This window comes from Schistocerca americana, chromosome 2, assembly GCF_021461395.2.
Source record: "Schistocerca americana isolate TAMUIC-IGC-003095 chromosome 2, iqSchAmer2.1, whole genome shotgun sequence".
NCBI classification, from domain to species: Eukaryota; Metazoa; Arthropoda; class Insecta; order Orthoptera; family Acrididae; genus Schistocerca; species Schistocerca americana.
In genome coordinates this window covers 40,167,938-40,194,584 of record NC_060120.1, presented here as the reverse complement: position 1 = coordinate 40,194,584, position 26,647 = coordinate 40,167,938, and the positions used below count along the sequence as shown (strand labels likewise).

At 53.7% G+C, this 26,647-nt stretch overlaps 82 non-coding genes across 82 annotated transcripts; 55 read left to right on the top strand and 27 right to left on the bottom strand.

Annotated features, from left to right (window-relative positions):
- The first annotated feature begins 312 nt into the window (after window positions 1-312).
- Trnav-cac lies at window positions 313-385 on the top strand. Its single transcript has one exon. It is a non-coding gene; the product is annotated as a tRNA-Val (tRNA).
- A 157-nt stretch (window positions 386-542) lies between these two features.
- Window positions 543-615, top strand: Trnav-aac. The gene has a single exon. It is a non-coding gene; the product is annotated as a tRNA-Val (tRNA).
- A 194-nt stretch (window positions 616-809) lies between these two features.
- Window positions 810-881, bottom strand: Trnap-agg. The gene has a single exon. It is a non-coding gene; the product is annotated as a tRNA-Pro (tRNA).
- A 402-nt stretch (window positions 882-1,283) lies between these two features.
- Window positions 1,284-1,356, top strand: Trnav-cac. Its single transcript has one exon. It is a non-coding gene; the product is annotated as a tRNA-Val (tRNA).
- Window positions 1,357-1,513: 157 nt separating this feature from the next.
- On the top strand, window positions 1,514-1,586 carry Trnav-aac. Its single transcript has one exon. It is a non-coding gene; the product is annotated as a tRNA-Val (tRNA).
- Window positions 1,587-1,780: 194 nt separating this feature from the next.
- On the bottom strand, window positions 1,781-1,852 carry Trnap-agg. The gene has a single exon. It is a non-coding gene; the product is annotated as a tRNA-Pro (tRNA).
- Window positions 1,853-2,254: 402 nt separating this feature from the next.
- Trnav-cac lies at window positions 2,255-2,327 on the top strand. Its single transcript has one exon. It is a non-coding gene; the product is annotated as a tRNA-Val (tRNA).
- A 157-nt stretch (window positions 2,328-2,484) lies between these two features.
- On the top strand, window positions 2,485-2,557 carry Trnav-aac. Its single transcript has one exon. It is a non-coding gene; the product is annotated as a tRNA-Val (tRNA).
- Window positions 2,558-2,751: 194 nt separating this feature from the next.
- Window positions 2,752-2,823, bottom strand: Trnap-agg. Its single transcript has one exon. It is a non-coding gene; the product is annotated as a tRNA-Pro (tRNA).
- A 402-nt stretch (window positions 2,824-3,225) lies between these two features.
- Trnav-cac lies at window positions 3,226-3,298 on the top strand. The gene has a single exon. It is a non-coding gene; the product is annotated as a tRNA-Val (tRNA).
- Window positions 3,299-3,455: 157 nt separating this feature from the next.
- Trnav-aac lies at window positions 3,456-3,528 on the top strand. The gene has a single exon. It is a non-coding gene; the product is annotated as a tRNA-Val (tRNA).
- A 194-nt stretch (window positions 3,529-3,722) lies between these two features.
- Trnap-agg lies at window positions 3,723-3,794 on the bottom strand. Its single transcript has one exon. It is a non-coding gene; the product is annotated as a tRNA-Pro (tRNA).
- Window positions 3,795-4,196: 402 nt separating this feature from the next.
- Trnav-cac lies at window positions 4,197-4,269 on the top strand. Its single transcript has one exon. It is a non-coding gene; the product is annotated as a tRNA-Val (tRNA).
- A 157-nt stretch (window positions 4,270-4,426) lies between these two features.
- Window positions 4,427-4,499, top strand: Trnav-aac. The gene has a single exon. It is a non-coding gene; the product is annotated as a tRNA-Val (tRNA).
- Window positions 4,500-4,693: 194 nt separating this feature from the next.
- Window positions 4,694-4,765, bottom strand: Trnap-agg. Its single transcript has one exon. It is a non-coding gene; the product is annotated as a tRNA-Pro (tRNA).
- A 402-nt stretch (window positions 4,766-5,167) lies between these two features.
- Trnav-cac lies at window positions 5,168-5,240 on the top strand. Its single transcript has one exon. It is a non-coding gene; the product is annotated as a tRNA-Val (tRNA).
- A 157-nt stretch (window positions 5,241-5,397) lies between these two features.
- Trnav-aac lies at window positions 5,398-5,470 on the top strand. Its single transcript has one exon. It is a non-coding gene; the product is annotated as a tRNA-Val (tRNA).
- Window positions 5,471-5,664: 194 nt separating this feature from the next.
- On the bottom strand, window positions 5,665-5,735 carry Trnap-agg. The gene has a single exon. It is a non-coding gene; the product is annotated as a tRNA-Pro (tRNA).
- Window positions 5,736-6,137: 402 nt separating this feature from the next.
- On the top strand, window positions 6,138-6,210 carry Trnav-cac. The gene has a single exon. It is a non-coding gene; the product is annotated as a tRNA-Val (tRNA).
- Window positions 6,211-6,367: 157 nt separating this feature from the next.
- Window positions 6,368-6,440, top strand: Trnav-aac. Its single transcript has one exon. It is a non-coding gene; the product is annotated as a tRNA-Val (tRNA).
- A 194-nt stretch (window positions 6,441-6,634) lies between these two features.
- On the bottom strand, window positions 6,635-6,706 carry Trnap-agg. The gene has a single exon. It is a non-coding gene; the product is annotated as a tRNA-Pro (tRNA).
- Window positions 6,707-7,108: 402 nt separating this feature from the next.
- On the top strand, window positions 7,109-7,181 carry Trnav-cac. Its single transcript has one exon. It is a non-coding gene; the product is annotated as a tRNA-Val (tRNA).
- A 157-nt stretch (window positions 7,182-7,338) lies between these two features.
- Window positions 7,339-7,411, top strand: Trnav-aac. Its single transcript has one exon. It is a non-coding gene; the product is annotated as a tRNA-Val (tRNA).
- Window positions 7,412-7,605: 194 nt separating this feature from the next.
- Trnap-agg lies at window positions 7,606-7,676 on the bottom strand. Its single transcript has one exon. It is a non-coding gene; the product is annotated as a tRNA-Pro (tRNA).
- A 402-nt stretch (window positions 7,677-8,078) lies between these two features.
- Window positions 8,079-8,151, top strand: Trnav-cac. Its single transcript has one exon. It is a non-coding gene; the product is annotated as a tRNA-Val (tRNA).
- A 157-nt stretch (window positions 8,152-8,308) lies between these two features.
- Trnav-aac lies at window positions 8,309-8,381 on the top strand. The gene has a single exon. It is a non-coding gene; the product is annotated as a tRNA-Val (tRNA).
- Window positions 8,382-8,575: 194 nt separating this feature from the next.
- On the bottom strand, window positions 8,576-8,647 carry Trnap-agg. Its single transcript has one exon. It is a non-coding gene; the product is annotated as a tRNA-Pro (tRNA).
- Window positions 8,648-9,049: 402 nt separating this feature from the next.
- Window positions 9,050-9,122, top strand: Trnav-cac. Its single transcript has one exon. It is a non-coding gene; the product is annotated as a tRNA-Val (tRNA).
- A 157-nt stretch (window positions 9,123-9,279) lies between these two features.
- On the top strand, window positions 9,280-9,352 carry Trnav-aac. Its single transcript has one exon. It is a non-coding gene; the product is annotated as a tRNA-Val (tRNA).
- Window positions 9,353-9,546: 194 nt separating this feature from the next.
- Trnap-agg lies at window positions 9,547-9,618 on the bottom strand. The gene has a single exon. It is a non-coding gene; the product is annotated as a tRNA-Pro (tRNA).
- Window positions 9,619-10,020: 402 nt separating this feature from the next.
- Trnav-cac lies at window positions 10,021-10,093 on the top strand. Its single transcript has one exon. It is a non-coding gene; the product is annotated as a tRNA-Val (tRNA).
- Window positions 10,094-10,250: 157 nt separating this feature from the next.
- Trnav-aac lies at window positions 10,251-10,323 on the top strand. Its single transcript has one exon. It is a non-coding gene; the product is annotated as a tRNA-Val (tRNA).
- A 194-nt stretch (window positions 10,324-10,517) lies between these two features.
- On the bottom strand, window positions 10,518-10,588 carry Trnap-agg. Its single transcript has one exon. It is a non-coding gene; the product is annotated as a tRNA-Pro (tRNA).
- A 402-nt stretch (window positions 10,589-10,990) lies between these two features.
- On the top strand, window positions 10,991-11,063 carry Trnav-cac. Its single transcript has one exon. It is a non-coding gene; the product is annotated as a tRNA-Val (tRNA).
- A 157-nt stretch (window positions 11,064-11,220) lies between these two features.
- Trnav-aac lies at window positions 11,221-11,293 on the top strand. Its single transcript has one exon. It is a non-coding gene; the product is annotated as a tRNA-Val (tRNA).
- Window positions 11,294-11,487: 194 nt separating this feature from the next.
- Window positions 11,488-11,559, bottom strand: Trnap-agg. The gene has a single exon. It is a non-coding gene; the product is annotated as a tRNA-Pro (tRNA).
- A 402-nt stretch (window positions 11,560-11,961) lies between these two features.
- On the top strand, window positions 11,962-12,034 carry Trnav-cac. The gene has a single exon. It is a non-coding gene; the product is annotated as a tRNA-Val (tRNA).
- A 157-nt stretch (window positions 12,035-12,191) lies between these two features.
- Window positions 12,192-12,264, top strand: Trnav-aac. The gene has a single exon. It is a non-coding gene; the product is annotated as a tRNA-Val (tRNA).
- Window positions 12,265-12,458: 194 nt separating this feature from the next.
- Trnap-agg lies at window positions 12,459-12,529 on the bottom strand. Its single transcript has one exon. It is a non-coding gene; the product is annotated as a tRNA-Pro (tRNA).
- Window positions 12,530-12,931: 402 nt separating this feature from the next.
- Trnav-cac lies at window positions 12,932-13,004 on the top strand. The gene has a single exon. It is a non-coding gene; the product is annotated as a tRNA-Val (tRNA).
- A 157-nt stretch (window positions 13,005-13,161) lies between these two features.
- Window positions 13,162-13,234, top strand: Trnav-aac. Its single transcript has one exon. It is a non-coding gene; the product is annotated as a tRNA-Val (tRNA).
- A 194-nt stretch (window positions 13,235-13,428) lies between these two features.
- Window positions 13,429-13,500, bottom strand: Trnap-agg. The gene has a single exon. It is a non-coding gene; the product is annotated as a tRNA-Pro (tRNA).
- A 402-nt stretch (window positions 13,501-13,902) lies between these two features.
- Window positions 13,903-13,975, top strand: Trnav-cac. The gene has a single exon. It is a non-coding gene; the product is annotated as a tRNA-Val (tRNA).
- A 157-nt stretch (window positions 13,976-14,132) lies between these two features.
- On the top strand, window positions 14,133-14,205 carry Trnav-aac. Its single transcript has one exon. It is a non-coding gene; the product is annotated as a tRNA-Val (tRNA).
- Window positions 14,206-14,399: 194 nt separating this feature from the next.
- On the bottom strand, window positions 14,400-14,471 carry Trnap-agg. The gene has a single exon. It is a non-coding gene; the product is annotated as a tRNA-Pro (tRNA).
- A 402-nt stretch (window positions 14,472-14,873) lies between these two features.
- Window positions 14,874-14,946, top strand: Trnav-cac. Its single transcript has one exon. It is a non-coding gene; the product is annotated as a tRNA-Val (tRNA).
- Window positions 14,947-15,103: 157 nt separating this feature from the next.
- On the top strand, window positions 15,104-15,176 carry Trnav-aac. Its single transcript has one exon. It is a non-coding gene; the product is annotated as a tRNA-Val (tRNA).
- Window positions 15,177-15,370: 194 nt separating this feature from the next.
- Window positions 15,371-15,441, bottom strand: Trnap-agg. Its single transcript has one exon. It is a non-coding gene; the product is annotated as a tRNA-Pro (tRNA).
- Window positions 15,442-15,843: 402 nt separating this feature from the next.
- Window positions 15,844-15,916, top strand: Trnav-cac. Its single transcript has one exon. It is a non-coding gene; the product is annotated as a tRNA-Val (tRNA).
- A 157-nt stretch (window positions 15,917-16,073) lies between these two features.
- On the top strand, window positions 16,074-16,146 carry Trnav-aac. The gene has a single exon. It is a non-coding gene; the product is annotated as a tRNA-Val (tRNA).
- Window positions 16,147-16,340: 194 nt separating this feature from the next.
- Trnap-agg lies at window positions 16,341-16,412 on the bottom strand. The gene has a single exon. It is a non-coding gene; the product is annotated as a tRNA-Pro (tRNA).
- Window positions 16,413-16,814: 402 nt separating this feature from the next.
- On the top strand, window positions 16,815-16,887 carry Trnav-cac. Its single transcript has one exon. It is a non-coding gene; the product is annotated as a tRNA-Val (tRNA).
- Window positions 16,888-17,044: 157 nt separating this feature from the next.
- Trnav-aac lies at window positions 17,045-17,117 on the top strand. Its single transcript has one exon. It is a non-coding gene; the product is annotated as a tRNA-Val (tRNA).
- Window positions 17,118-17,311: 194 nt separating this feature from the next.
- Trnap-agg lies at window positions 17,312-17,382 on the bottom strand. The gene has a single exon. It is a non-coding gene; the product is annotated as a tRNA-Pro (tRNA).
- A 402-nt stretch (window positions 17,383-17,784) lies between these two features.
- Window positions 17,785-17,857, top strand: Trnav-cac. Its single transcript has one exon. It is a non-coding gene; the product is annotated as a tRNA-Val (tRNA).
- A 157-nt stretch (window positions 17,858-18,014) lies between these two features.
- Trnav-aac lies at window positions 18,015-18,087 on the top strand. The gene has a single exon. It is a non-coding gene; the product is annotated as a tRNA-Val (tRNA).
- A 194-nt stretch (window positions 18,088-18,281) lies between these two features.
- Window positions 18,282-18,352, bottom strand: Trnap-agg. The gene has a single exon. It is a non-coding gene; the product is annotated as a tRNA-Pro (tRNA).
- A 402-nt stretch (window positions 18,353-18,754) lies between these two features.
- Window positions 18,755-18,827, top strand: Trnav-cac. The gene has a single exon. It is a non-coding gene; the product is annotated as a tRNA-Val (tRNA).
- Window positions 18,828-18,984: 157 nt separating this feature from the next.
- On the top strand, window positions 18,985-19,057 carry Trnav-aac. The gene has a single exon. It is a non-coding gene; the product is annotated as a tRNA-Val (tRNA).
- A 194-nt stretch (window positions 19,058-19,251) lies between these two features.
- On the bottom strand, window positions 19,252-19,323 carry Trnap-agg. The gene has a single exon. It is a non-coding gene; the product is annotated as a tRNA-Pro (tRNA).
- Window positions 19,324-19,725: 402 nt separating this feature from the next.
- On the top strand, window positions 19,726-19,798 carry Trnav-cac. The gene has a single exon. It is a non-coding gene; the product is annotated as a tRNA-Val (tRNA).
- A 157-nt stretch (window positions 19,799-19,955) lies between these two features.
- Trnav-aac lies at window positions 19,956-20,028 on the top strand. The gene has a single exon. It is a non-coding gene; the product is annotated as a tRNA-Val (tRNA).
- Window positions 20,029-20,222: 194 nt separating this feature from the next.
- On the bottom strand, window positions 20,223-20,294 carry Trnap-agg. The gene has a single exon. It is a non-coding gene; the product is annotated as a tRNA-Pro (tRNA).
- A 402-nt stretch (window positions 20,295-20,696) lies between these two features.
- On the top strand, window positions 20,697-20,769 carry Trnav-cac. The gene has a single exon. It is a non-coding gene; the product is annotated as a tRNA-Val (tRNA).
- A 157-nt stretch (window positions 20,770-20,926) lies between these two features.
- On the top strand, window positions 20,927-20,999 carry Trnav-aac. The gene has a single exon. It is a non-coding gene; the product is annotated as a tRNA-Val (tRNA).
- Window positions 21,000-21,193: 194 nt separating this feature from the next.
- On the bottom strand, window positions 21,194-21,266 carry Trnap-agg. The gene has a single exon. It is a non-coding gene; the product is annotated as a tRNA-Pro (tRNA).
- Window positions 21,267-21,667: 401 nt separating this feature from the next.
- Window positions 21,668-21,740, top strand: Trnav-cac. Its single transcript has one exon. It is a non-coding gene; the product is annotated as a tRNA-Val (tRNA).
- A 157-nt stretch (window positions 21,741-21,897) lies between these two features.
- Window positions 21,898-21,970, top strand: Trnav-aac. Its single transcript has one exon. It is a non-coding gene; the product is annotated as a tRNA-Val (tRNA).
- A 194-nt stretch (window positions 21,971-22,164) lies between these two features.
- Trnap-agg lies at window positions 22,165-22,236 on the bottom strand. Its single transcript has one exon. It is a non-coding gene; the product is annotated as a tRNA-Pro (tRNA).
- Window positions 22,237-22,638: 402 nt separating this feature from the next.
- Window positions 22,639-22,711, top strand: Trnav-cac. Its single transcript has one exon. It is a non-coding gene; the product is annotated as a tRNA-Val (tRNA).
- Window positions 22,712-22,868: 157 nt separating this feature from the next.
- Trnav-aac lies at window positions 22,869-22,941 on the top strand. The gene has a single exon. It is a non-coding gene; the product is annotated as a tRNA-Val (tRNA).
- A 194-nt stretch (window positions 22,942-23,135) lies between these two features.
- Trnap-agg lies at window positions 23,136-23,206 on the bottom strand. Its single transcript has one exon. It is a non-coding gene; the product is annotated as a tRNA-Pro (tRNA).
- Window positions 23,207-23,608: 402 nt separating this feature from the next.
- On the top strand, window positions 23,609-23,681 carry Trnav-cac. Its single transcript has one exon. It is a non-coding gene; the product is annotated as a tRNA-Val (tRNA).
- A 157-nt stretch (window positions 23,682-23,838) lies between these two features.
- Window positions 23,839-23,911, top strand: Trnav-aac. The gene has a single exon. It is a non-coding gene; the product is annotated as a tRNA-Val (tRNA).
- Window positions 23,912-24,105: 194 nt separating this feature from the next.
- Trnap-agg lies at window positions 24,106-24,176 on the bottom strand. Its single transcript has one exon. It is a non-coding gene; the product is annotated as a tRNA-Pro (tRNA).
- Window positions 24,177-24,578: 402 nt separating this feature from the next.
- On the top strand, window positions 24,579-24,651 carry Trnav-cac. Its single transcript has one exon. It is a non-coding gene; the product is annotated as a tRNA-Val (tRNA).
- Window positions 24,652-24,808: 157 nt separating this feature from the next.
- Window positions 24,809-24,881, top strand: Trnav-aac. The gene has a single exon. It is a non-coding gene; the product is annotated as a tRNA-Val (tRNA).
- A 194-nt stretch (window positions 24,882-25,075) lies between these two features.
- Trnap-agg lies at window positions 25,076-25,147 on the bottom strand. The gene has a single exon. It is a non-coding gene; the product is annotated as a tRNA-Pro (tRNA).
- Window positions 25,148-25,549: 402 nt separating this feature from the next.
- On the top strand, window positions 25,550-25,622 carry Trnav-cac. Its single transcript has one exon. It is a non-coding gene; the product is annotated as a tRNA-Val (tRNA).
- A 157-nt stretch (window positions 25,623-25,779) lies between these two features.
- Window positions 25,780-25,852, top strand: Trnav-aac. The gene has a single exon. It is a non-coding gene; the product is annotated as a tRNA-Val (tRNA).
- Window positions 25,853-26,046: 194 nt separating this feature from the next.
- Window positions 26,047-26,117, bottom strand: Trnap-agg. Its single transcript has one exon. It is a non-coding gene; the product is annotated as a tRNA-Pro (tRNA).
- A 402-nt stretch (window positions 26,118-26,519) lies between these two features.
- On the top strand, window positions 26,520-26,592 carry Trnav-cac. Its single transcript has one exon. It is a non-coding gene; the product is annotated as a tRNA-Val (tRNA).
- Window positions 26,593-26,647: the final 55 nt, after the last annotated feature.

Sequence of the window (26,647 nt, the reverse complement as noted above, 5' to 3'; positions counted from 1 at the left end):
CGCGAATTCCTGCGGTCGGCGGCCTTCCTGGGCTATTGGTACCTTCATGTAGAGCTGCCGCTGGGCTCGCACTGCCTGCTGCTGAGAAAGTGATTGCTTTTGCTGATATGACTTGCAATAACGACTGCGCGAAACGCCGCTATCTCGTTAGGGGTGCTACGGCAGACACCCTCTCGAGCACCCCGAAGACTTCTTGAGCCCTCGGCTGTGATGGGTTCCAGGCTGACAAAGGAACTGTCGTGTGTGCATTCGCGGACGAGAGAAAGTCTGAGGCAAGTTCGAGTGAACAAGGATGGACTCCTCAGGTCCGTCGTTTCCGTAGTGTAGCGGTTATCACGTCTGCTTCACACGCAGAAGGTCCCCGGTTCGATCCCGGGCACGAACAGTATTTTCCTGCCTATGTCGTATTGTCCTCCAATGAGCCACGTCGTGTGTGGATCTGCTGCATGTCCCTTCGTTTGCAAGTACCACATTTATTGAATTTTTCAGTTACGATGGCAACATCACTATAAGTCGTCTGTGAAGTAAGGTGCACACAAGCAGTTTCCGTGGTGTAGCGGTTATCACGTCTGCCTAACACGCAGAAGGTCCCCGGTTCGATCCCGGGCGGAAACACTTTTTCATCACTTTAAGCAAGACGTACTAACATGCATCTGCTACCATCTGTACCCGAAACCTTCGTAATCGCCTTCACGCGTCGGACCCGAGTGTCAATTGCTCACATCGAATAAGAAATTCATTTGATATTGACGGCGAGCTTTTTGCGCTGACTCAGCCACTGACGTGCGATCACTTTGCACAAAACGCTAGGGCTCGTCCGGGATTTGAACCCGGGACCTCCTGCACCCTAAGCAGGAATCATACCCCTAGACCAACGAGCCCTGTGACACGGCGAATGCCAATTATTCCAGTCCCTCGATGTCGTCCAGGGTGCCCTGGAAGTCTCGTGTACGCTGGCGGGATGGGGGCGGCGCGAATTCCTGCGGTCGGCGGCCTTCCTGGGCTATTGGTACCTTCATGTAGAGCTGCCGCTGGGCTCGCACTGCCTGCTGCTGAGAAAGTGATTGCTTTTGCTGATATGACTTGCAATAACGACTGCGCGAAACGCCGCTATCTCGTTAGGGGTGCTACGGCAGACACCCTCTCGAGCACCCCGAAGACTTCTTGAGCCCTCGGCTGTGATGGGTTCCAGGCTGACAAAGGAACTGTCGTGTGTGCATTCGCGGACGAGAGAAAGTCTGAGGCAAGTTCGAGTGAACAAGGATGGACTCCTCAGGTCCGTCGTTTCCGTAGTGTAGCGGTTATCACGTCTGCTTCACACGCAGAAGGTCCCCGGTTCGATCCCGGGCGGGAACAGTATTTTCCTGCCTATGTCGTATTGTCCTCCAATGAGCCACGTCGTGTGAGGATCTGCTGCATGTCCCTTCGTTTGCAAGTACCACATTTATTGAATTTTTCAGTTACGATGGCAACATCACTATAAGTCGTCTGTGAAGTAAGGTGCACACAAGCAGTTTCCGTGGTGTAGCGGTTATCACGTCTGCCTAACACGCAGAAGGTCCCCGGTTCGATCGCGGGCGGAAACACTTTTTCATCACTTTAAGCAAGACGTACTAACATGCATCTGCTACCATCTGTACCCGAAACCTTCGTAATCGCCTTCACGCGTCGGACCCGAGTGTCAATTGCTCACATCGAATAAGAAATTCATTTGATATTGACGGCGAGCTTTTTGCGCTGACTCAGCCACTGACGTGCGATCACTTTGCACAAAACGCTAGGGCTCGTCCGGGATTTGAACCCGGGACCTCCTGCACCCTAAGCAGGAATCATACCCCTAGACCAACGAGCCCTGTGACACGGCGAATGCCAATTATTCCAGTCCCTCGATGTCGTCCAGGGTGCCCTGGAAGTCTCGTGTACGCTGGCGGGATGGGGGCGGCGCGAATTCCTGCGGTCGGCGGCCTTCCTGGGCTATTGGTACCTTCATGTAGAGCTGCCGCTGGGCTCGCACTGCCTGCTGCTGAGAAAGTGATTGCTTTTGCTGATATGACTTGCAATAACGACTGCGCGAAACGCCGCTATCTCGTTAGGGGTGCTACGGCAGACACCCTCTCGAGCACCCCGAAGACTTCTTGAGCCCTCGGCTGTGATGGGTTCCAGGCTGACAAAGGAACTGTCGTGTGTGCATTCGCGGACGAGAGAAAGTCTGAGGCAAGTTCGAGTGAACAAGGATGGACTCCCCAGGTCCGTCGTTTCCGTAGTGTAGCGGTTATCACGTCTGCTTCACACGCAGAAGGTCCCCGGTTCGATCCCGGGCGGGAACAGTATTTTCCTGCCTATGTCGTATTGTCCTCCAATGAGCCACGTCGTGTGTGGATCTGCTGCATGTCCCTTCGTTTGCAAGTACCACATTTATTGAATTTTTCAGTTACGATGGCAACATCACTATAAGTCGTCTGTGAAGTAAGGTGCACACAAGCAGTTTCCGTGGTGTAGCGGTTATCACGTCTGCCTAACACGCAGAAGGTCCCCGGTTCGATCCCGGGCGGAAACACTTTTTCATCACTTTAAGCAAGACGTACTAACATGCATCTGCTACCATCTGTACCCGAAACCTTCGTAATCGCCTTCACGCGTCGGACCCGAGTGTCAATTGCTCACATCGAATAAGAAATTCATTTGATATTGACGGCGAGCTTTTTGCGCTGACTCAGCCACTGACGTGCGATCACTTTGCACAAAACGCTAGGGCTCGTCCGGGATTTGAACCCGGGACCTCCTGCACCCTAAGCAGGAATCATACCCCTAGACCAACGAGCCCTGTGACACGGCGAATGCCAATTATTCCAGTCCCTCGATGTCGTCCAGGGTGCCCTGGAAGTCTCGTGTACGCTGGCGGGATGGGGGCGGCGCGAATTCCTGCGGTCGGCGGCCTTCCTGGGCTATTGGTACCTTCATGTAGAGCTGCCGCTGGGCTCGCACTGCCTGCTGCTGAGAAAGTGATTGCTTTTGCTGATATGACTTGCAATAACGACTGCGCGAAACGCCGCTATCTCGTTAGGGGTGCTACGGCAGACACCCTCTCGAGCACCCCGAAGACTTCTTGAGCCCTCGGCTGTGATGGGTTCCAGGCTGACAAAGGAACTGTCGTGTGTGCATTCGCGGACGAGAGAAAGTCTGAGGCAAGTTCGAGTGAACAAGGATGGACTCCTCAGGTCCGTCGTTTCCGTAGTGTAGCGGTTATCACGTCTGCTTCACACGCAGAAGGTCCCCGGTTCGATCCCGGGCGGGAACAGTATTTTCCTGCCTATGTCGTATTGTCCTCCAATGAGCCACGTCGTGTGAGGATCTGCTGCATGTCCCTTCGTTTGCAAGTACCACATTTATTGAATTTTTCAGTTACGATGGCAACATCACTATAAGTCGTCTGTGAAGTAAGGTGCACACAAGCAGTTTCCGTGGTGTAGCGGTTATCACGTCTGCCTAACACGCAGAAGGTCCCCGGTTCGATCGCGGGCGGAAACACTTTTTCATCACTTTAAGCAAGACGTACTAACATGCATCTGCTACCATCTGTACCCGAAACCTTCGTAATCGCCTTCACGCGTCGGACCCGAGTGTCAATTGCTCACATCGAATAAGAAATTCATTTGATATTGACGGCGAGCTTTTTGCGCTGACTCAGCCACTGACGTGCGATCACTTTGCACAAAACGCTAGGGCTCGTCCGGGATTTGAACCCGGGACCTCCTGCACCCTAAGCAGGAATCATACCCCTAGACCAACGAGCCCTGTGACACGGCGAATGCCAATTATTCCAGTCCCTCGATGTCGTCCAGGGTGCCCTGGAAGTCTCGTGTACGCTGACGGGATGGGGGCGGCGCGAATTCCTGCGGTCGGCGGCCTTCCTGGGCTATTGGTACCTTCATGTAGAGCTGCCGCTGGGCTCGCACTGCCTGCTGCTGAGAAAGTGATTGCTTTTGCTGATATGACTTGCAATAACGACTGCGCGAAACGCCGCTATCTCGTTAGGGGTGCTACGGCAGACACCCTCTCGAGCACCCCGAAGACTTCTTGAGCCCTCGGCTGTGATGGGTTCCAGGCTGACAAAGGAACTGTCGTGTGTGCATTCGCGGACGAGAGAAAGTCTGAGGCAAGTTCGAGTGAACAAGGATGGACTCCTCAGGTCCGTCGTTTCCGTAGTGTAGCGGTTATCACGTCTGCTTCACACGCAGAAGGTCCCCGGTTCGATCCCGGGCGGGAACAGTATTTTCCTGCCTATGTCGTATTGTCCTCCAATGAGCCACGTCGTGTGTGGATCTGCTGCATGTCCCTTCGTTTGCAAGTACCACATTTATTGAATTTTTCAGTTACGATGGCAACATCACTATAAGTCGTCTGTGAAGTAAGGTGCACACAAGCAGTTTCCGTGGTGTAGCGGTTATCACGTCTGCCTAACACGCAGAAGGTCCCCGGTTCGATCGCGGGCGGAAACACTTTTTCATCACTTTAAGCAAGACGTACTAACATGCATCTGCTACCATCTGTACCCGAAACCTTCGTAATCGCCTTCACGCGTCGGACCCGAGTGTCAATTGCTCACATCGAATAAGAAATTCATTTGATATTGACGGCGAGTTTTTTGCGCTGACTCAGCCACTGACGTGCGATCACTTTGCACAAAACGCTAGGGATCGTCCGGGATTTGAACCCGGGACCTCCTGCACCCTAAGCAGGAATCATACCCCTAGACCAACGAGCCCTGTGACACGGCGAATGCCAATTATTCCAGTCCCTCGATGTCGTCCAGGGTGCCCTGGAAGTCTCGTGTACGCTGGCGGGATGGGGGCGGCGCGAATTCCTGCGGTCGGCGGCCTTCCTGGGCTATTGGTACCTTCATGTAGAGCTGCCGCTGGGCTCGCACTGCCTGCTGCTGAGAAAGTGATTGCTTTTGCTGATATGACTTGCAATAACGACTGCGCGAAACGCCGCTATCTCGTTAGGGGTGCTACGGCAGACACCCTCTCGAGCACCCCGAAGACTTCTTGAGCCCTCGGCTGTGATGGGTTCCAGGCTGACAAAGGAACTGTCGTGTGTGCATTCGCGGACGAGAGAAAGTCTGAGGCAAGTTCGAGTGAACAAGGATGGACTCCTCAGGTCCGTCGTTTCCGTAGTGTAGCGGTTATCACGTCTGCTTCACACGCAGAAGGTCCCCGGTTCGATCCCAGGCGGGAACAGTATTTTCCTGCCTATGTCGCATTGTCCTCCAATGAGCCACGTCGTGTGTGGATCTGCTGCATGTCCCTTCGTTTGCAAGTACCACATTTATTGAATTTTTCAGTTACGATGGCAACATCACTATAAGTCGTCTGTGAAGTAAGGTGCACACAAGCAGTTTCCGTGGTGTAGCGGTTATCACGTCTGACTAACACGCAGAAGGTCCCCGGTTCGATCCCGGGCGGAAACACTTTTTCATCACTTTAAGCAAGACGTACTAACATGCATCTGCTACCATCTGTACCCGAAACCTTCGTAATCGCCTTCACGCGTCGGACCCGAGTGTCAATTGCTCACATCGAATAAGAAATTCATTTGATATTGACGGCGAGCTTTTTGCGCTGACTCAGCCACTGACGTGCGATCACTTTGCACAAAACGCTAGGGCTCGTCCGGGATTTGAACCCGGACCTCCTGCACCCTAAGCAGGAATCATACCCCTAGACCAATGAGCCCTGTGACACGGCGAATGCCAATTATTCCAGTCCCTCGATGTCGTCCAGGGTGCCCTGGAAGTCTCGTGTACGCTGGCGGGATGGGGGCGGCGCGAATTCCTGCGGTCGGCGGCCTTCCTGGGCTATTGGTACCTTCATGTAGAGCTGCCGCTGGGCTCGCACTGCCTGCTGCTGAGAAAGTGATTGCTTTTGCTGATATGACTTGCAATAACGACTGCGCGAAACGCCGCTATCTCGTTAGGGGTGCTACGGCAGACACCCTCTCGAGCACCCCGAAGACTTCTTGAGCCCTCGGCTGTGATGGGTTCCAGGCTGACAAAGGAACTGTCGTGTGTGCATTCGCGGACGAGAGAAAGTCTGAGGCAAGTTCGAGTGAACAAGGATGGACTCCTCAGGTCCGTCGTTTCCGTAGTGTAGCGGTTATCACGTCTGCTTCACACGCAGAAGGTCCCCGGTGCGATCCCGGGCGGGAACAGTCTTTTCCTGCCTATGTCGTATTGTCCACCAATGAGCCACGTCGTGTGTGGATCTGCTGCAGGTCCCTTCGTTTGCAAGTACCACATTTATTGAATTTTTTAGTTACGATGGCAACATCACTATAAGTCGTCTGTGAAGTAAGGTGCACACAAGCAGTTTCCGTGGTGTAGCGGTTATCACGTCTGCCTAACACGCAGAAGGTCCCCGGTTCGATCGCGGGCGGAAACACTTTTTCATCACTTTAAGCAAGACGTACTAACATGCATCTGCTACCATCTGTACCCGAAACCTTCGTAATCGCCTTCACGCGTCGGACCCGAGTGTCAATTGCTCACATCGAATAAGAAATTCATTTGATATTGACGGCGAGTTTTTTGCGCTGACTCAGCCACTGACGTGCGATCACTTTGCACAAAACGCTAGGGATCGTCCGGGATTTGAACCCGGGACCTCCTGCACCCTAAGCAGGAATCATACCCCTAGACCAACGAGCCCTGTGACACGGCGAATGCCAATTATTCCAGTCCCTCGATGTCGTCCAGGGTGCCCTGGAAGTCTCGTGTACGCTGGCGGGATGGGGGCGGCGCGAATTCCTGCGGTCGGCGGCCTTCCTGGGCTATTGGTACCTTCATGTAGAGCTGCCGCTGGGCTCGCACTGCCTGCTGCTGAGAAAGTGATTGCTTTTGCTGATATGACTTGCAATAACGACTGCGCGAAACGCCGCTATCTCGTTAGGGGTGCTACGGCAGACACCCTCTCGAGCACCCCGAAGACTTCTTGAGCCCTCGGCTGTGATGGGTTCCAGGCTGACAAAGGAACTGTCGTGTGTGCATTCGCGGACGAGAGAAAGTCTGAGGCAAGTTCGAGTGAACAAGGATGGACTCCTCAGGTCCGTCGTTTCCGTAGTGTAGCGGTTATCACGTCTGCTTCACACGCAGAAGGTCCCCGGTTCGATCCCAGGCGGGAACAGTATTTTCCTGCCTATGTCGCATTGTCCTCCAATGAGCCACGTCGTGTGTGGATCTGCTGCATGTCCCTTCGTTTGCAAGTACCACATTTATTGAATTTTTCAGTTACGATGGCAACATCACTATAAGTCGTCTGTGAAGTAAGGTGCACACAAGCAGTTTCCGTGGTGTAGCGGTTATCACGTCTGACTAACACGCAGAAGGTCCCCGGTTCGATCCCGGGCGGAAACACTTTTTCATCACTTTAAGCAAGACGTACTAACATGCATCTGCTACCATCTGTACCCGAAACCTTCGTAATCGCCTTCACGCGTCGGACCCGAGTGTCAATTGCTCACATCGAATAAGAAATTCATTTGATATTGACGGCGAGCTTTTTGCGCTGACTCAGCCACTGACGTGCGATCACTTTGCACAAAACGCTAGGGCTCGTCCGGGATTTGAACCCGGACCTCCTGCACCCTAAGCAGGAATCATACCCCTAGACCAATGAGCCCTGTGACACGGCGAATGCCAATTATTCCAGTCCCTCGATGTCGTCCAGGGTGCCCTGGAAGTCTCGTGTACGCTGGCGGGATGGGGGCGGCGCGAATTCCTGCGGTCGGCGGCCTTCCTGGGCTATTGGTACCTTCATGTAGAGCTGCCGCTGGGCTCGCACTGCCTGCTGCTGAGAAAGTGATTGCTTTTGCTGATATGACTTGCAATAACGACTGCGCGAAACGCCGCTATCTCGTTAGGGGTGCTACGGCAGACACCCTCTCGAGCACCCCGAAGACTTCTTGAGCCCTCGGCTGTGATGGGTTCCAGGCTGACAAAGGAACTGTCGTGTGTGCATTCGCGGACGAGAGAAAGTCTGAGGCAAGTTCGAGTGAACAAGGATGGACTCCTCAGGTCCGTCGTTTCCGTAGTGTAGCGGTTATCACGTCTGCTTCACACGCAGAAGGTCCCCGGTTCGATCCCGGGCGGGAACAGTATTTTCCTGCCTATGTCGTATTGTCCTCCAATGAGCCACGTCGTGTGAGGATCTGCTGCATGTCCCTTCGTTTGCAAGTACCACATTTATTGAATTTTTCAGTTACGATGGCAACATCACTATAAGTCGTCTGTGAAGTAAGGTGCACACAAGCAGTTTCCGTGGTGTAGCGGTTATCACGTCTGCCTAACACGCAGAAGGTCCCCGGTTCGATCGCGGGCGGAAACACTTTTTCATCACTTTAAGCAAGACGTACTAACATGCATCTGCTACCATCTGTACCCGAAACCTTCGTAATCGCCTTCACGCGTCGGACCCGAGTGTCAATTGCTCACATCGAATAAGAAATTCATTTGATATTGACGGCGAGCTTTTTGCGCTGACTCAGCCACCGACGTGCGATCACTTTGCACAAAACGCTAGGGCTCGTCCGGGATTTGAACCCGGGACCTCCTGCACCCTAAGCAGGAATCATACCCCTAGACCAACGAGCCCTGTGACACGGCGAATGCCAATTATTCCAGTCCCTCGATGTCGTCCAGGGTGCCCTGGAAGTCTCGTGTACGCTGGCGGGATGGGGGCGGCGCGAATTCCTGCGGTCGGCGGCCTTCCTGGGCTATTGGTACCTTCATGTAGAGCTGCCGCTGGGCTCGCACTGCCTGCTGCTGAGAAAGTGATTGCTTTTGCTGATATGACTTGCAATAACGACTGCGCGAAACGCCGCTATCTCGTTAGGGGTGCTACGGCAGACACCCTCTCGAGCACCCCGAAGACTTCTTGAGCCCTCGGCTGTGATGGGTTCCAGGCTGACAAAGGAACTGTCGTGTGTGCATTCGCGGACGAGAGAAAGTCTGAGGCAAGTTCGAGTGAACAAGGATGGACTCCTCAGGTCCGTCGTTTCCGTAGTGTAGCGGTTATCACGTCTGCTTCACACGCAGAAGGTCCCCGGTTCGATCCCGGGCGGGAACAGTATTTTCCTGCCTATGTCGTATTGTCCTCCAATGAGCCACGTCGTGTGTGGATCTGCTGCATGTCCCTTCGTTTGCAAGTACCACATTTATTGAATTTTTCAGTTACGATGGCAACATCACTATAAGTCGTCTGTGAAGTAAGGTGCACACAAGCAGTTTCCGTGGTGTAGCGGTTATCACGTCTGCCTAACACGCAGAAGGTCCCCGGTTCGATCCCGGGCCGAAACACTTTTTCATCACTTTAAGCAAGACGTACTAACATGCATCTGCTACCATCTGTACCCGAAACCTTCGTAATCGCCTTCACGCGTCGGACCCGAGTGTCAATTGCTCACATCGAATAAGAAATTCATTTGATATTGACGGCGAGCTTTTTGCGCTGACTCAGCCACTGACGTGCGATCACTTTGCACAAAACGCTAGGGCTCGTCCGGGATTTGAACCCGGGACCTCCTGCACCCTAAGCAGGAATCATACCCCTAGACCAACGAGCCCTGTGACACGGCGAATGCCAATTATTCCAGTCCCTCGATGTCGTCCAGGGTGCCCTGGAAGTCTCGTGTACGCTGGCGGGATGGGGGCGGCGCGAATTCCTGCGGTCGGCGGCCTTCCTGGGCTATTGGTACCTTCATGTAGAGCTGCCGCTGGGCTCGCACTGCCTGCTGCTGAGAAAGTGATTGCTTTTGCTGATATGACTTGCAATAACGACTGCGCGAAACGCCGCTATCTCGTTAGGGGTGCTACGGCAGACACCCTCTCGAGCACCCCGAAGACTTCTTGAGCCCTCGGCTGTGATGGGTTCCAGGCTGACAAAGGAACTGTCGTGTGTGCATTCGCGGACGAGAGAAAGTCTGAGGCAAGTTCGAGTGAACAAGGATGGACTCCTCAGGTCCGTCGTTTCCGTAGTGTAGCGGTTATCACGTCTGCTTCACGCGCAGAAGGTCCCCGGTTCGATCCCGGGCGGGAACAGTATTTTCCTGCCTATGTCGCATTGTCCTCCAATGAGCCACGTCGTGTGTGGATCTGCTGCATGTCCCTTCGTTTGCAAGTACCACATTTATTGAATTTTTCAGTTACGATGGCAACATCACTATAAGTCGTCTGTGAAGTAAGGTGCACACAAGCAGTTTCCGTGGTGTAGCGGTTATCACGTCTGACTAACACGCAGAAGGTCCCCGGTTCGATCCCGGGCGGAAACACTTTTTCATCACTTTAAGCAAGACGTACTAACATGCATCTGCTACCATCTGTACCCGAAACCTTCGTAATCGCCTTCACGCGTCGGACCCGAGTGTCAATTGCTCACATCGAATAAGAAATTCATTTGATATTGACGGCGAGCTTTTTGCGCTGACTCAGCCACTGACGTGCGATCACTTTGCACAAAACGCTAGGGCTCGTCCGGGATTTGAACCCGGACCTCCTGCACCCTAAGCAGGAATCATACCCCTAGACCAACGAGCCCTGTGACACGGCGAATGCCAATTATTCCAGTCCCTCGATGTCGTCCAGGGTGCCCTGGAAGTCTCGTGTACGCTGGCGGGATGGGGGCGGCGCGAATTCCTGCGGTCGGCGGCCTTCCTGGGCTATTGGTACCTTCATGTAGAGCTGCCGCTGGGCTCGCACTGCCTGCTGCTGAGAAAGTGATTGCTTTTGCTGATATGACTTGCAATAACGACTGCGCGAAACGCCGCTATCTCGTTAGGGGTGCTACGGCAGACACCCTCTCGAGCACCCCGAAGACTTCTTGAGCCCTCGGCTGTGATGGGTTCCAGGCTGACAAAGGAACTGTCGTGTGTGCATTCGCGGACGAGAGAAAGTCTGAGGCAAGTTCGAGTGAACAAGGATGGACTCCTCAGGTCCGTCGTTTCCGTAGTGTAGCGGTTATCACGTCTGCTTCACACGCAGAAGGTCCCCGGTTCGATCCCGGGCGGGAACAGTATTTTCCTGCCTATGTCGTATTTTCCTCCAATGAGCCACGTCGTGTGAGGATCTGCTGCATGTCCCTTCGTTTGCAAGTACCACATTTATTGAATTTTTCAGTTACGATGGCAACATCACTATAAGTCGTCTGTGAAGTAAGGTGCACACAAGCAGTTTCCGTGGTGTAGCGGTTATCACGTCTGCCTAACACGCAGAAGGTCCCCGGTTCGATCGCGGGCGGAAACACTTTTTCATCACTTTAAGCAAGACGTACTAACATGCATCTGCTACCATCTGTACCCGAAACCTTCGTAATCGCCTTCACGCGTCGGACCCGAGTGTCAATTGCTCACATCGAATAAGAAATTCATTTGATATTGACGGCGAGTTTTTTGCGCTGACTCAGCCACTGACGTGCGATCACTTTGCACAAAACGCTAGGGCTCGTCCGGGATTTGAACCCGGGACCTCCTGCACCCTAAGCAGGAATCATACCCCTAGACCAACGAGCCCTGTGACACGGCGAATGCCAATTATTCCAGTCCCTCGATGTCGTCCAGGGTGCCCTGGAAGTCTCGTGTACGCTGGCGGGATGGGGGCGGCGCGAATTCCTGCGGTCGGCGGCCTTCCTGGGCTATTGGTACCTTCATGTAGAGCTGCCGCTGGGCTCGCACTGCCTGCTGCTGAGAAAGTGATTGCTTTTGCTGATATGACTTGCAATAACGACTGCGCGAAACGCCGCTATCTCGTTAGGGGTGCTACGGCAGACACCCTCTCGAGCACCCCGAAGACTTCTTGAGCCCTCGGCTGTGATGGGTTCCAGGCTGACAAAGGAACTGTCGTGTGTGCATTCGCGGACGAGAGAAAGTCTGAGGCAAGTTCGAGTGAACAAGGATGGACTCCTCAGGTCCGTCGTTTCCGTAGTGTAGCGGTTATCACGTCTGCTTCACACGCAGAAGGTCCCCGGTTCGATCCCGGGCGGGAACAGTATTTTCCTGCCTATGTCGCATTGTCCTCCAATGAGCCACGTCGTGTGTGGATCTGCTGCATGTCCCTTCGTTTGCAAGTACCACATTTATTGAATTTTTCAGTTACGATGGCAACATCACTATAAGTCGTCTGTGAAGTAAGGTGCACACAAGCAGTTTCCGTGGTGTAGCGGTTATCACGTCTGACTAACACGCAGAAGGTCCCCGGTTCGATCCCGGGCGGAAACACTTTTTCATCACTTTAAGCAAGACGTACTAACATGCATCTGCTACCATCTGTACCCGAAACCTTCGTAATCGCCTTCACGCGTCGGACCCGAGTGTCAATTGCTCACATCGAATAAGAAATTCATTTGATATTGACGGCGAGCTTTTTGCGCTGACTCAGCCACTGACGTGCGATCACTTTGCACAAAACGCTAGGGCTCGTCCGGGATTTGAACCCGGACCTCCTGCACCCTAAGCAGGAATCATACCCCTAGACCAACGAGCCCTGTGACACGGCGAATGCCAATTATTCCAGTCCCTCGATGTCGTCCAGGGTGCCCTGGAAGTCTCGTGTACGCTGGCGGGATGGGGGCGGCGCGAATTCCTGCGGTCGGCGGCCTTCCTGGGCTATTGGTACCTTCATGTAGAGCTGCCGCTGGGCTCGCACTGCCTGCTGCTGAGAAGGTGATTGCTTTTGCTGATATGACTTGCAATAACGACTGCGCGAAACGCCGCTATCTCGTTAGGGGTGCTACGGCAGACACCCTCTCGAGCACCCCGAAGACTTCTTGAGCCCTCGGCTGTGATGGGTTCCAGGCTGACAAAGGAACTGTCGTGTGTGCATTCGCGGACGAGAGAAAGTCTGAGGCAAGTTCGAGTGAACAAGGATGGACTCCTCAGGTCCGTCGTTTCCGTAGTGTAGCGGTTATCACGTCTGCTTCACACGCAGAAGGTCCCCGGTTCGATCCCGGGCGGGAACAGTATTTTCCTGCCTATGTCGTATTGTCCTCCAATGAGCCACGTCGTGTGAGGATCTGCTGCATGTCCCTTCGTTTGCAAGTACCACATTTATTGAATTTTTCAGTTACGATGGCAACATCACTATAAGTCGTCTGTGAAGTAAGGTGCACACAAGCAGTTTCCGTGGTGTAGCGGTTATCACGTCTGCCTAACACGCAGAAGGTCCCCGGTTCGATCGCGGGCGGAAACACTTTTTCATCACTTTAAGCAAGACGTACTAACATGCATCTGCTACCATCTGTACCCGAAACCTTCGTAATCGCCTTCACGCGTCGGACCCGAGTGTCAATTGCTCACATCGAATAAGAAATTCATTTGATATTGACGGCGAGCTTTTTGCGCTGACTCAGCCACCGACGTGCGATCACTTTGCACAAAACGCTAGGGCTCGTCCGGGATTTGAACCCGGGACCTCCTGCACCCTAAGCAGGAATCATACCCCTAGACCAACGAGCCCTGTGACACGGCGAATGCCAATTATTCCAGTCCCTCGATGTCGTCCAGGGTGCCCTGGAAGTCTCGTGTACGCTGGCGGGATGGGGGCGGCGCGAATTCCTGCGGTCGGCGGCCTTCCTGGGCTATTGGTACCTTCATGTAGAGCTGCCGCTGGGCTCGCACTGCCTGCTGCTGAGAAAGTGATTGCTTTTGCTGATATGACTTGCAATAACGACTGCGCGAAACGCCGCTATCTCGTTAGGGGTGCTACGGCAGACACCCTCTCGAGCACCCCGAAGACTTCTTGAGCCCTCGGCTGTGATGGGTTCCAGGCTGACAAAGGAACTGTCGTGTGTGCATTCGCGGACGAGAGAAAGTCTGAGGCAAGTTCGAGTGAACAAGGATGGACTCCTCAGGTCCGTCGTTTCCGTAGTGTAGCGGTTATCACGTCTGCTTCACACGCAGAAGGTCCCCGGTTCGATCCCGGGCGGGAACAGTATTTTCCTGCCTATGTCGTATTGTCCTCCAATGAGCCACGTCGTGTGTGGATCTGCTGCATGTCCCTTCGTTTGCAAGTACCACATTTATTGAATTTTTCAGTTACGATGGCAACATCACTATAAGTCGTCTGTGAAGTAAGGTGCACACAAGCAGTTTCCGTGGTGTAGCGGTTATCACGTCTGCCTAACACGCAGAAGGTCCCCGGTTCGATCCCGGGCCGAAACACTTTTTCATCACTTTAAGCAAGACGTACTAACATGCATCTGCTACCATCTGTACCCGAAACCTTCGTAATCGCCTTCACGCGTCGGACCCGAGTGTCAATTGCTCACATCGAATAAGAAATTCATTTGATATTGACGGCGAGCTTTTTGCGCTGACTCAGCCACTGACGTGCGATCACTTTGCACAAAACGCTAGGGCTCGTCCGGGATTTGAACCCGGGACCTCCTGCACCCTAAGCAGGAATCATACCCCTAGACCAACGAGCCCTGTGACACGGCGAATGCCAATTATTCCAGTCCCTCGATGTCGTCCAGGGTGCCCTGGAAGTCTCGTGTACGCTGGCGGGATGGGGGCGGCGCGAATTCCTGCGGTCGGCGGCCTTCCTGGGCTATTGGTACCTTCATGTAGAGCTGCCGCTGGGCTCGCACTGCCTGCTGCTGAGAAAGTGATTGCTTTTGCTGATATGACTTGCAATAACGACTGCGCGAAACGCCGCTATCTCGTTAGGGGTGCTGCGGCAGACACCCTCTCGAGCACCCCGAAGACTTCTTGAGCCCTCGGCTGTGATGGGTTCCAGGCTGACAAAGGAACTGTCGTGTGTGCATTCGCGGACGAGAGAAAGTCTGAGGCAAGTTCGAGTGAACAAGGATGGACTCCTCAGGTCCGTCGTTTCCGTAGTGTAGCGGTTATCACGTCTGCTTCACACGCAGAAGGTCCCCGGTTCGATCCCGGGCGGGAACAGTATTTTCCTGCCTATGTCGCATTGTCCTCCAATGAGCCACGTCGTGTGTGGATCTGCTGCATGTCCCTTCGTTTGCAAGTACCACATTTATTGAATTTTTCAGTTACGATGGCAACATCACTATAAGTCGTCTGTGAAGTAAGGTGCACACAAGCAGTTTCCGTGGTGTAGCGGTTATCACGTCTGACTAACACGCAGAAGGTCCCCGGTTCGATCCCGGGCGGAAACACTTTTTCATCACTTTAAGCAAGACGTACTAACATGCATCTGCTACCATCTGTACCCGAAACCTTCGTAATCGCCTTCACGCGTCGGACCCGAGTGTCAATTGCTCACATCGAATAAGAAATTCATTTGATATTGACGGCGAGCTTTTTGCGCTGACTCAGCCACTGACGTGCGATCACTTTGCACAAAACGCTAGGGCTCGTCCGGGATTTGAACCCGGACCTCCTGCACCCTAAGCAGGAATCATACCCCTAGACCAACGAGCCCTGTGACACGGCGAATGCCAATTATTCCAGTCCCTCGATGTCGTCCAGGGTGCCCTGGAAGTCTCGTGTACGCTGGCGGGATGGGGGCGGCGCGAATTCCTGCGGTCGGCGGCCTTCCTGGGCTATTGGTACCTTCATGTAGAGCTGCCGCTGGGCTCGCACTGCCTGCTGCTGAGAAAGTGATTGCTTTTGCTGATATGACTTGCAATAACGACTGCGCGAAACGCCGCTATCTCGTTAGGGGTGCTACGGCAGACACCCTCTCGAGCACCCCGAAGACTTCTTGAGCCCTCGGCTGTGATGGGTTCCAGGCTGACAAAGGAACTGTCGTGTGTGCATTCGCGGACGAGAGAAAGTCTGAGGCAAGTTCGAGTGAACAAGGATGGACTCCTCAGGTCCGTCGTTTCCGTAGTGTAGCGGTTATCACGTCTGCTTCACACGCAGAAGGTCCCCGGTTCGATCCCGGGCGGGAACAGTATTTTCCTGCCTATGTCGTATTGTCCTCCAATGAGCCACGTCGTGTGAGGATCTGCTGCATGTCCCTTCGTTTGCAAGTACCACATTTATTGAATTTTTCAGTTACGATGGCAACATCACTATAAGTCGTCTGTGAAGTAAGGTGCACACAAGCAGTTTCCGTGGTGTAGCGGTTATCACGTCTGCCTAACACGCAGAAGGTCCCCGGTTCGATCGCGGGCGGAAACACTTTTTCATCACTTTAAGCAAGACGTACTAACATGCATCTGCTACCATCTGTACCCGAAACCTTCGTAATCGCCTTCACGCGTCGGACCCGAGTGTCAATTGCTCACATCGAATAAGAAATTCATTTGATATTGACGGCGAGCTTTTTGCGCTGACTCAGCCACTGACGTGCGATCACTTTGCACAAAACGCTAGGGCTCGTCCGGGATTTGAACCCGGGACCTCCTGCACCCTAAGCAGGAATCATACCCCTAGACCAACGAGCCCTGTGACACGGCGAATGCCAATTATTCCAGTCCCTCGATGTCGTCCAGGGTGCCCTGGAAGTCTCGTGTACGCTGGCGGGATGGGGGCGGCGCGAATTCCTGCGGTCGGCGGCCTTCCTGGGCTATTGGTACCTTCATGTAGAGCTGCCGCTGGGCTCGCACTGCCTGCTGCTGAGAAAGTGATTGCTTTTGCTGATATGACTTGCAATAACGACTGCGCGAAACGCCGCTATCTCGTTAGGGGTGCTACGGCAGACACCCTCTCGAGCACCCCGAAGACTTCTTGAGCCCTCGGCTGTGATGGGTTCCAGGCTGACAAAGGAACTGTCGTGTGTGCATTCGCGGACGAGAGAAAGTCTGAGGCAAGTTCGAGTGAACAAGGATGGACTCCTCAGGTCCGTCGTTTCCGTAGTGTAGCGGTTATCACGTCTGCTTCACACGCAGAAGGTCCCCGGTTCGATCCCGGGCGGGAACAGTATTTTCCTGCCTATGTCGCATTGTCCTCCAATGAGCCACGTCGTGTGTGGATCTGCTGCATGTCCCTTCGTTTGCAAGTACCACATTTATTGAATTTTTCAGTTACGATGGCAACATCACTATAAGTCGTCTGTGAAGTAAGGTGCACACAAGCAGTTTCCGTGGTGTAGCGGTTATCACGTCTGACTAACACGCAGAAGGTCCCCGGTTCGATCCCGGGCGGAAACACTTTTTCATCACTTTAAGCAAGACGTACTAACATGCATCTGCTACCATCTGTACCCGAAACCTTCGTAATCGCCTTCACGCGTCGGACCCGAGTGTCAATTGCTCACATCGAATAAGAAATTCATTTGATATTGACGGCGAGCTTTTTGCGCTGACTCAGCCACTGACGTGCGATCACTTTGCACAAAACGCTAGGGCTCGTCCGGGATTTGAACCCGGACCTCCTGCACCCTAAGCAGGAATCATACCCCTAGACCAACGAGCCCTGTGACACGGCGAATGCCAATTATTCCAGTCCCTCGATGTCGTCCAGGGTGCCCTGGAAGTCTCGTGTACGCTGGCGGGATGGGGGCGGCGCGAATTCCTGCGGTCGGCGGCCTTCCTGGGCTATTGGTACCTTCATGTAGAGCTGCCGCTGGGCTCGCACTGCCTGCTGCTGAGAAAGTGATTGCTTTTGCTGATATGACTTGCAATAACGACTGCGCGAAACGCCGCTATCTCGTTAGGGGTGCTACGGCAGACACCCTCTCGAGCACCCCGAAGACTTCTTGAGCCCTCGGCTGTGATGGGTTCCAGGCTGACAAAGGAACTGTCGTGTGTGCATTCGCGGACGAGAGAAAGTCTGAGGCAAGTTCGAGTGAACAAGGATGGACTCCTCAGGTCCGTCGTTTCCGTAGTGTAGCGGTTATCACGTCTGCTTCACACGCAGAAGGTCCCCGGTTCGATCCCGGGCGGGAACAGTATTTTCCTGCCTATGTCGTATTGTCCTCCAATGAGCCACGTCGTGTGAGGATCTGCTGCATGTCCCTTCGTTTGCAAGTACCACATTTATTGAATTTTTCAGTTACGATGGCAACATCACTATAAGTCGTCTGTGAAGTAAGGTGCACACAAGCAGTTTCCGTGGTGTAGCGGTTATCACGTCTGCCTAACACGCAGAAGGTCCCCGGTTCGATCGCGGGCGGAAACACTTTTTCATCACTTTAAGCAAGACGTACTAACATGCATCTGCTACCATCTGTACCCGAAACCTTCGTAATCGCCTTCACGCGTCGGACCCGAGTGTCAATTGCTCACATCGAATAAGAAATTCATTTGATATTGACGGCGAGCTTTTTGCGCTGACTCAGCCACTGACGTGCGATCACTTTGCACAAAACGCTAGGGCTCGTCCGGGATTTGAACCCGGACCTCCTGCACCCTAAGCAGGAATCATACCCCTAGACCAACGAGCCCTGTGACACGGCGAATGCCAATTATTCCAGTCCCTCGATGTCGTCCAGGGTGCCCTGGAAGTCTCGTGTACGCTGGCGGGATGGGGGCGGCGCGAATTCCTGCGGTCGGCGGCCTTCCTGGGCTATTGGTACCTTCATGTAGAGCTGCCGCTGGGCTCGCACTGCCTGCTGCTGAGAAAGTGATTGCTTTTGCTGATATGACTTGCAATAACGACTGCGCGAAACGCCGCTATCTCGTTAGGGGTGCTACGGCAGACACCCTCTCGAGCACCCCGAAGACTTCTTGAGCCCTCGGCTGTGATGGGTTCCAGGCTGACAAAGGAACTGTCGTGTGTGCATTCGCGGACGAGAGAAAGTCTGAGGCAAGTTCGAGTGAACAAGGATGGACTCCTCAGGTCCGTCGTTTCCGTAGTGTAGCGGTTATCACGTCTGCTTCACACGCAGAAGGTCCCCGGTTCGATCCCGGGCGGGAACAGTATTTTCCTGCCTATGTCGTATTGTCCTCCAATGAGCCACGTCGTGTGAGGATCTGCTGCATGTCCCTTCGTTTGCAAGTACCACATTTATTGAATTTTTCAGTTACGATGGCAACATCACTATAAGTCGTCTGTGAAGTAAGGTGCACACAAGCAGTTTCCGTGGTGTAGCGGTTATCACGTCTGCCTAACACGCAGAAGGTCCCCGGTTCGATCGCGGGCGGAAACACTTTTTCATCACTTTAAGCAAGACGTACTAACATGCATCTGCTACCATCTGTACCCGAAACCTTCGTAATCGCCTTCACGCGTCGGACCCGAGTGTCAATTGCTCACATCGAATAAGAAATTCATTTGATATTGACGGCGAGCTTTTTGCGCTGACTCAGCCACTGACGTGCGATCACTTTGCACAAAACGCTAGGGCTCGTCCGGGATTTGAACCCGGGACCTCCTGCACCCTAAGCAGGAATCATACCCCTAGACCAACGAGCCCTGTGACACGGCGAATGCCAATTATTCCAGTCCCTCGATGTCGTCCAGGGTGCCCTGGAAGTCTCGTGTACGCTGGCGGGATGGGGGCGGCGCGAATTCCTGCGGTCGGCGGCCTTCCTGGGCTATTGGTACCTTCATGTAGAGCTGCCGCTGGGCTCGCACTGCCTGCTGCTGAGAAAGTGATTGCTTTTGCTGATATGACTTGCAATAACGACTGCGCGAAACGCCGCTATCTCGTTAGGGGTGCTACGGCAGACACCCTCTCGAGCACCCCGAAGACTTCTTGAGCCCTCGGCTGTGATGGGTTCCAGGCTGACAAAGGAACTGTCGTGTGTGCATTCGCGGACGAGAGAAAGTCTGAGGCAAGTTCGAGTGAACAAGGATGGACTCCTCAGGTCCGTCGTTTCCGTAGTGTAGCGGTTATCACGTCTGCTTCACACGCAGAAGGTCCCCGGTTCGATCCCGGGCGGGAACAGTATTTTCCTGCCTATGTCGTATTGTCCTCCAATGAGCCACGTCGTGTGAGGATCTGCTGCATGTCCCTTCGTTTGCAAGTACCACATTTATTGAATTTTTCAGTTACGATGGCAACATCACTATAAGTCGTCTGTGAAGTAAGGTGCACACAAGCAGTTTCCGTGGTGTAGCGGTTATCACGTCTGCCTAACACGCAGAAGGTCCCCGGTTCGATCGCGGGCGGAAACACTTTTTCATCACTTTAAGCAAGACGTACTAACATGCATCTGCTACCATCTGTACCCGAAACCTTCGTAATCGCCTTCACGCGTCGGACCCGAGTGTCAATTGCTCACATCGAATAAGAAATTCATTTGATATTGACGGCGAGCTTTTTGCGCTGACTCAGCCACTGACGTGCGATCACTTTGCACAAAACGCTAGGGCTCGTCCGGGATTTGAACCCGGGACCTCCTGCACCCTAAGCAGGAATCATACCCCTAGACCAACGAGCCCTGTGACACGGCGAATGCCAATTATTCCAGTCCCTCGATGTCGTCCAGGGTGCCCTGGAAGTCTCGTGTACGCTGGCGGGATGGGGGCGGCGCGAATTCCTGCGGTCGGCGGCCTTCCTGGGCTATTGGTACCTTCATGTAGAGCTGCCGCTGGGCTCGCACTGCCTGCTGCTGAGAAAGTGATTGCTTTTGCTGATATGACTTGCAATAACGACTGCGCGAAACGCCGCTATCTCGTTAGGGGTGCTACGGCAGACACCCTCTCGAGCACCCCGAAGACTTCTTGAGCCCTCGGCTGTGATGGGTTCCAGGCTGACAAAGGAACTGTCGTGTGTGCATTCGCGGACGAGAGAAAGTCTGAGGCAAGTTCGAGTGAACAAGGATGGACTCCTCAGGTCCGTCGTTTCCGTAGTGTAGCGGTTATCACGTCTGCTTCACACGCAGAAGGTCCCCGGTTCGATCCCGGGCGGGAACAGTATTTTCCTGCCTATGTCGTATTGTCCTCCAATGAGCCACGTCGTGTGAGGATCTGCTGCATGTCCCTTCGTTTGCAAGTACCACATTTATTGAATTTTTCAGTTACGATGGCAACATCACTATAAGTCGTCTGTGAAGTAAGGTGCACACAAGCAGTTTCCGTGGTGTAGCGGTTATCACGTCTGCCTAACACGCAGAAGGTCCCCGGTTCGATCGCGGGCGGAAACACTTTTTCATCACTTTAAGCAAGACGTACTAACATGCATCTGCTACCATCTGTACCCGAAACCTTCGTAATCGCCTTCACGCGTCGGACCCGAGTGTCAATTGCTCACATCGAATAAGAAATTCATTTGATATTGACGGCGAGCTTTTTGCGCTGACTCAGCCACTGACGTGCGATCACTTTGCACAAAACGCTAGGGCTCGTCCGGGATTTGAACCCGGGACCTCCTGCACCCTAAGCAGGAATCATACCCCTAGACCAACGAGTCCTGTGACACGGCGAATGCCAATTATTCCAGTCCCTCGATGTCGTCCAGGGTGCCCTGGAAGTCTCGTGTACGCTGGCGGGATGGGGGCGGCGCGAATTCCTGCGGTCGGCGGCCTTCCTGGGCTATTGGTACCTTCATGTAGAGCTGCCGCTGGGCTCGCACTGCCTGCTGCTGAGAAAGTGATTGCTTTTGCTGATATGACTTGCAATAACGACTGCGCGAAACGCCGCTATCTCGTTAGGGGTGCTACGGCAGACACCCTCTCGAGCACCCCGAAGACTTCTTGAGCCCTCGGCTGTGATGGGTTCCAGGCTGACAAAGGAACTGTCGTGTGTGCATTCGCGGACGAGAGAAAGTCTGAGGCAAGTTCGAGTGAACAAGGATGGACTCCTCAGGTCCGTCGTTTCCGTAGTGTAGCGGTTATCACGTCTGCTTCACACGCAGAAGGTCCCCGGTTCGATCCCGGGCGGGAACAGTATTTTCCTGCCTATGTCGTATTGTCCTCCAATGAGCCACGTCGTGTGAGGATCTGCTGCATGTCCCTTCGTTTGCAAGTACCACATTTATTGAATTTTTCAGTTACGATGGCAACATCACTATAAGTCGTCTGTGAAGTAAGGTGCACACAAGCAGTTTCCGTGGTGTAGCGGTTATCACGTCTGCCTAACACGCAGAAGGTCCCCGGTTCGATCGCGGGCGGAAACACTTTTTCATCACTTTAAGCAAGACGTACTAACATGCATCTGCTACCATCTGTACCCGAAACCTTCGTAATCGCCTTCACGCGTCGGACCCGAGTGTCAATTGCTCACATCGAATAAGAAATTCATTTGATATTGACGGCGAGCCTTTTGCGCTGACTCAGCCACTGACGTGCGATCACTTTGCACAAAACGCTAGGGCTCGTCCGGGATTTGAACCCGGGACCTCCTGCACCCTAAGCAGGAATCATACCCCTAGACCAACGAGCCCTGTGACACGGCGAATGCCAATTATTCCAGTCCCTCGATGTCGTCCAGGGTGCCCTGGAAGTCTCGTGTACGCTGGCGGGATGGGGGCGGCGCGAATTCCTGCGGTCGGCGGCCTTCCTGGGCTATTGGTACCTTCATGTAGAGCTGCCGCTGGGCTCGCACTGCCTGCTGCTGAGAAAGTGATTGCTTTTGCTGATATGACTTGCAATAACGACTGCGCGAAACGCCGCTATCTCGTTAGGGGTGCTACGGCAGACACCCTCTCGAGCACCCCGAAGACTTCTTGAGCCCTCGGCTGTGATGGGTTCCAGGCTGACAAAGGAACTGTCGTGTGTGCATTCGCGGACGAGAGAAAGTCTGAGGCAAGTTCGAGTGAACAAGGATGGACTCCTCAGGTCCGTCGTTTCCGTAGTGTAGCGGTTATCACGTCTGCTTCACACGCAGAAGGTCCCCGGTTCGATCCCGGGCGGGAACAGTATTTTCCTGCCTATGTCGCATTGTCCTCCAATGAGCCACGTCGTGTGTGGATCTGCTGCATGTCCCTTCGTTTGCAAGTACCACATTTATTGAATTTTTCAGTTACGATGGCAACATCACTATAAGTCGTCTGTGAAGTAAGGTGCACACAAGCAGTTTCCGTGGTGTAGCGGTTATCACGTCTGACTAACACGCAGAAGGTCCCCGGTTCGATCCCGGGCGGAAACACTTTTTCATCACTTTAAGCAAGACGTACTAACATGCATCTGCTACCATCTGTACCCGAAACCTTCGTAATCGCCTTCACGCGTCGGACCCGAGTGTCAATTGCTCACATCGAATAAGAAATTCATTTGATATTGACGGCGAGCTTTTTGCGCTGACTCAGCCACTGACGTGCGATCACTTTGCACAAAACGCTAGGGCTCGTCCGGGATTTGAACCCGGACCTCCTGCACCCTAAGCAGGAATCATACCCCTAGACCAACGAGCCCTGTGACACGGCGAATGCCAATTATTCCAGTCCCTCGATGTCGTCCAGGGTGCCCTGGAAGTCTCGTGTACGCTGGCGGGATGGGGGCGGCGCGAATTCCTGCGGTCGGCGGCCTTCCTGGGCTATTGGTACCTTCATGTAGAGCTGCCGCTGGGCTCGCACTGCCTGCTGCTGAGAAAGTGATTGCTTTTGCTGATATGACTTGCAATAACGACTGCGCGAAACGCCGCTATCTCGTTAGGGGTGCTACGGCAGACACCCTCTCGAGCACCCCGAAGACTTCTTGAGCCCTCGGCTGTGATGGGTTCCAGGCTGACAAAGGAACTGTCGTGTGTGCATTCGCGGACGAGAGAAAGTCTGAGGCAAGTTCGAGTGAACAAGGATGGACTCCTCAGGTCCGTCGTTTCCGTAGTGTAGCGGTTATCACGTCTGCTTCACACGCAGAAGGTCCCCGGTTCGTTCCCGGGCGGGAACAGTATTTTCCTGCCTATGTCGTATTGTCCTCCAATGAGCCACGTCGTGTGAGGATCTGCTGCATGTCCCTTCGTTTGCAAGTACCACATTTATTGAATTTTTCAGTTACGATGGCAACATCACTATAAGTCGTCTGTGAAGTAAGGTGCACACAAGCAGTTTCCGTGGTGTAGCGGTTATCACGTCTGCCTAACACGCAGAAGGTCCCCGGTTCGATCGCGGGCGGAAACACTTTTTCATCACTTTAAGCAAGACGTACTAACATGCATCTGCTACCATCTGTACCCGAAACCTTCGTAATCGCCTTCACGCGTCGGACCCGAGTGTCAATTGCTCACATCGAATAAGAAATTCATTTGATATTGACGGCGAGCTTTTTGCGCTGACTCAGCCACTGACGTGCGATCACTTTGCACAAAACGCTAGGGCTCGTCCGGGATTTGAACCCGGACCTCCTGCACCCTAAGCAGGAATCATACCCCTAGACCAACGAGCCCTGTGACACGGCGAATGCCAATTATTCCAGTCCCTCGATGTCGTCCAGGGTGCCCTGGAAGTCTCGTGTACGCTGGCGGGATGGGGGCGGCGCGAATTCCTGCGGTCGGCGGCCTTCCTGGGCTATTGGTACCTTCATGTAGAGCTGCCGCTGGGCTCGCACTGCCTGCTGCTGAGAAAGTGATTGCTTTTGCTGATATGACTTGCAATAACGACTGCGCGAAACGCCGCTATCTCGTTAGGGGTGCTACGGCAGACACCCTCTCGAGCACCCCGAAGACTTCTTGAGCCCTCGGCTGTGATGGGTTCCAGGCTGACAAAGGAACTGTCGTGTGTGCATTCGCGGACGAGAGAAAGTCTGAGGCAAGTTCGAGTGAACAAGGATGGACTCCTCAGGTCCGTCGTTTCCGTAGTGTAGCGGTTATCACGTCTGCTTCACACGCAGAAGGTCCCCGGTTCGATCCCGGGCGGGAACAGTATTTTCCTGCCTATGTCGTATTGTCCTCCAATGAGCCACGTCGTGTGAGGATCTGCTGCATGTCCCTTCGTTTGCAAGTACCACATTTATTGAATTTTTCAGTTACGATGGCAACATCACTATAAGTCGTCTGTGAAGTAAGGTGCACACAAGCAGTTTCCGTGGTGTAGCGGTTATCACGTCTGCCTAACACGCAGAAGGTCCCCGGTTCGATCGCGGGCGGAAACACTTTTTCATCACTTTAAGCAAGACGTACTAACATGCATCTGCTACCATCTGTACCCGAAACCTTCGTAATCGCCTTCACGCGTCGGACCCGAGTGTCAATTGCTCACATCGAATAAGAAATTCATTTGATATTGACGGCGAGCTTTTTGCGCTGACTCAGCCACTGACGTGCGATAACTTTGCACAAAACGCTAGGGCTCGTCCGGGATTTGAACCCGGGACCTCCTGCACCCTAAGCAGGAATCATACCCCTAGACCAACGAGCCCTGTGACACGGCGAATGCCAATTATTCCAGTCCCTCGATGTCGTCCAGGGTGCCCTGGAAGTCTCGTGTACGCTGGCGGGATGGGGGCGGCGCGAATTCCTGCGGTCGGCGGCCTTCCTGGGCTATTGGTACCTTCATGTAGAGCTGCCGCTGGGCTCGCACTGCCTGCTGCTGAGAAAGTGATTGCTTTTGCTGATATGACTTGCAATAACGACTGCGCGAAACGCCGCTATCTCGTTAGGGGTGCTACGGCAGACACCCTCTCGAGCACCCCGAAGACTTCTTGAGCCCTCGGCTGTGATGGGTTCCAGGCTGACAAAGGAACTGTCGTGTGTGCATTCGCGGACGAGAGAAAGTCTGAGGCAAGTTCGAGTGAACAAGGATGGACTCCTCAGGTCCGTCGTTTCCGTAGTGTAGCGGTTATCACGTCTGCTTCACACGCAGAAGGTCTCCGGTTCGATCCCGGGCGGGAACAGTATTTTCCTGCCTATGTCGCATTGTCCTCCAATGAGCCACGTCGTGTGTGGATCTGCTGCATGTCCCTTCGTTTGCAAGTACCACATTTATTGAATTTTTCAGTTACGATGGCAACATCACTATAAGTCGTCTGTGAAGTAAGGTGCACACAAGCAGTTTCCGTGGTGTAGCGGTTATCACGTCTGACTAACACGCAGAAGGTCCCCGGTTCGATCCCGGGCGGAAACACTTTTTCATCACTTTAAGCAAGACGTACTAACATGCATCTGCTACCATCTGTACCCGAAACCTTCGTAATCGCCTTCACGCGTCGGACCCGAGTGTCAATTGCTCACATCGAATAAGAAATTCATTTGATATTGACGGCGAGCTTTTTGCGCTGACTCAGCCACTGACGTGCGATCACTTTGCACAAAACGCTAGGGCTCGTCCGGGATTTGAACCCGGACCTCCTGCACCCTAAGCAGGAATCATACCCCTAGACCAACGAGCCCTGTGACACGGCGAATGCCAATTATTCCAGTCCCTCGATGTCGTCCAGGGTGCCCTGGAAGTCTCGTGTACGCTGGCGGGATGGGGGCGGCGCGAATTCCTGCGGTCGGCGGCCTTCCTGGGCTATTGGTACCTTCATGTAGAGCTGCCGCTGGGCTCGCACTGCCTGCTGCTGAGAAAGTGATTGCTTTTGCTGATATGACTTGCAATAACGACTGCGCGAAACGCCGCTATCTCGTTAGGGGTGCTACGGCAGACACCCTCTCGAGCACCCCGAAGACTTCTTGAGCCCTCGGCTGTGATGGGTTCCAGGCTGACAAAGGAACTGTCGTGTGTGCATTCGCGGACGAGAGAAAGTCTGAGGCAAGTTCGAGTGAACAAGGATGGACTCCTCAGGTCCGTCGTTTCCGTAGTGTAGCGGTTATCACGTCTGCTTCACACGCAGAAGGTCCCCGGTTCGATCCCGGGCGGGAACAGTATTTTCCTGCCTATGTCGTATTGTCCTCCAATGAGCCACGTCGTGTGAGGATC